Source organism: Herpailurus yagouaroundi, unplaced genomic scaffold (genome assembly GCF_014898765.1).
Source record: "Herpailurus yagouaroundi ecotype Mexico unplaced genomic scaffold, PumYag 188, whole genome shotgun sequence".
Classification (NCBI taxonomy): Eukaryota; Metazoa; Chordata; class Mammalia; order Carnivora; family Felidae; genus Herpailurus; species Herpailurus yagouaroundi.
Genome location: NW_024412419.1, coordinates 4,849,127 through 4,852,006, shown reverse-complemented (window position 1 = coordinate 4,852,006; position 2,880 = coordinate 4,849,127). Strand labels below are relative to the sequence as shown.

The following is a 2,880-nucleotide window of genomic DNA, read 5'->3' as shown; positions in this document are numbered from 1 at the left end:
CTCAGCCGGGTGACCGGAGAGCGCCGCCCCGGGCCAGACCCGAGCCCGCAGGACCGCGGACCTGGCGGTCACGGTCGAGGGCCTTTCTCCGCCGGCGTCACGGAGATGCCTCTCCATCCCCGCTACCTGGTTGCTCGGACGGATGGAGGAGAGCCGACCCGGACGGTCGGAGAGGCGAGACCCCCGGCAGAAGCAATCCCCTTCCTAGTCTCAGGGTTTCTGGCTTGTTGCTGTCGAAGACCCTTGACGGAAGATTTCTTGCAAGGTTTATTTTTGCCACTCCCTTTGGTAGCTAGAAGTTCGCCAAGTGTTAAATTATATGCCTGTCGGGCATGCAGAGCCGAACAAAACTCGTTGGTGTGTGTGTGAAACAATGCCTCCTTCAATGCAGAGACTGGGTTCTCCAGAATTGTGGGTCAACCCCCCACAGTATCTTCCTTAACACCATCCCCGCCACTGTGGGCTCAGAATTCTAATGCCTTCACCTACCGGCCCCCTGTGCTTCCTAACTTCTCTGTGCTTCCATTGTTTTCGCTGGAAATGCAGGTGCGTGTGTCTCAGGGATCCTCCGAGGGGTTAAGTCAGTCAGCTACGCACAGAGCAGTATGCACATAACTGATAATGCCTGACTCTAAGGACAGCAGTGCCCTTGGCTGTTATTTCTCCCCTTTACCCCAAACAGGTACACTACAAGATTCTCAACTTCCCTTGACTTTGTGTATAATTGATCTTCCTCTATGGCACACACGTCTGTTTTTCAAAAACCTAAATCTGTCTCATCCACATTGGGAAGTTACTCCGGTAAATATTTCCCCTCCTCAAAGGTACCCGTATGAACGTATGAACGGGTACCTGACTCCCGAGGTCTCTCAAATTCCTCATGGAAATGTCGTTGATCAGGAAGGAGGCATAGTGAGATGAACCCTAATACTTTTACTCCAGATGCTCGGTAGGCGGTGAGAACGGCCCAGCACAGGGGCCGGAGCCTCACAGAGCACATAATCACCTTTCCCGGACTCTGTGTGACAGGACCTACGGAAGAATGTCAGGTGGAAGGGCGGTTGTGGATCCACGAGGAATGGAAATGAGCCTGCCCGCTCCATGACGCCTGGGTCCATGCTGAGATGCAGACATGAAATCGAATCAGAGGAGTTGAGAAGGAGCATCTGGGGCTGGAAGGGGGTGTGCTCTTAGCCAGGGGTACACCTGAGCTAGTAAGTGTTTACGCAGGGACTTGTATATGACTTCATTCCCACTCTGACTTTGGTAATGAGATCATCTGAGAAAGAGGACGTCCTCATCGATAATATAACTTGCATCCAATGCGTCTAGAATAGAGTTGTTTTCTCTAGAGGCTTCCCGATCAATCGCCTCTTCTCCCAACCCCCAGATCTCTGAACTTGTGTAATACCGAGCTTGTTTCTGTGCGGGCCATGGCATCTGTCACACTCATGTTTCGGATATTTACCGTCTGGTTGTTAGATCTTAAGATTCTGTAGAACAGTGATGAGGCCGTTTTTCTCTGTACTCCCCCATAGGGCCTTGGGCGTACTAAGCCCCCAATGAATAAAGAGTGAAATCGTCCACTGTGAGTTCTAACCTGGGAGCACCCACCCTGGCTCTCTCCAGCAACGAGCTGCCTGGGTCTCTCAAGGTCATTTCCACTCATTGCTGTTTGGCTTCCAGTCCGATCCCTTCACAGGTGGTGACTTTGGGCCATCTCCCCCAGAGGTTTTGTCAGAGGTTTATCACGCCAGGCCCATTTTAAAAGACACCCATTGTTCCTAAGTGTTTGTGACGCATCATTCCCTCACGGAACAAGTGCCTTTTTGATTACCTACTGGAGGCAAGATTCTGAGCTCGCTGGTGAACAGGCTGCTGCCTAAATGGTCCAGAGGCTGGAGAAACGCATTTCCATTCTCAAGTTTCTCCTCCAGACACAAAATTGAGGGAAGCTCCAGATTCACGCTCGTGGATTAAAAGAAAAACATTTCAGACGCCGCAGTTTGTATGACTTTGTAATCACACGTTCTTTAAGTACAGAAAGTTCACATTTCTTTAATTTTTAAAATCCGTTTGGATGCCATGCCTCATTTCAAAGAGCGTAGCCAGCAACTAAATGTCACTTATTGTTCTGCCTCTCTTGGCTGGGATACACAAGAATCAGGAGCATCTCACGGTTCGGGGAGTGCAGGATGGAACCCACATTTGCCCTCAGCACGTGGCCAGGTCCCCGGACAGCCTCCCCCAAGCCGTGCCATCCCTTTTGAGCAAGCTGGCCACAGTTTCTCTTCCACGGGGTCAGCTCCCCAGGTGGCCCAGGTGGCCTGCGAGGGACAAGGCAATGCCAGATCCCTTCCTGCCACTCTCAGGGCATCCTGGGAAATCTCCCCTGGTGGCCACTCCTGCCTCCCACCTCTCAGAGGCCTCTCCCTTTTCCCCCAACCTACACATCCCAAAGAATCTCATCCGTGCCCAGAATGTCCACATAAGACAGGACGCAGGGAAATTGTCCTCAGCTCTGCCTTCAGCTTTGCAAACACCCCGGAGCTGGAAATACTATAAGACTCAGCTCTTTTCCTAGACTACCTGGAGAGAAGGTACAAAAAAAGCAAAGTTACATTGCGATCACTTGAAATACGTGTTCGAAACAAAAAAGAAGCATAGCTTAAGGAAGAAAATCAAAACTTCAAGTAAGAAAATACAAGTGGAGAGAAAAATTCATCCCTGTGGTCCCTTGATGGCACTGCTGTGGACGGAATTGTGTCCCCTCCAAATTCTTATGGTGAGGTTCTAACCACGGCTAACTCATGATGTGACCTTATATGGAAATAGGGTCGTTGGGGATGTCAGTAGTTCGGATGAAATCATACTAGAGTA

At 50.5% G+C, this 2,880-nt stretch overlaps 1 protein-coding gene across 1 annotated transcript in view; it reads right to left on the bottom strand.

Moving 5' to 3' along the window:
* The window catches only part of RNF144A (ring finger protein 144A), a 292,455-nt gene extending 292,134 nt beyond the window's left edge, over window positions 1-321 (bottom strand). The window contains exon 1 of the mRNA XM_040495994.1: window positions 127-321. The gene's annotated coding sequence lies outside the window, so the exon portion shown is untranslated. The remainder of the gene's footprint in view (window positions 1-126) is intronic.
* Between the last annotated feature and the right edge of the window lie 2,559 nt (window positions 322-2,880).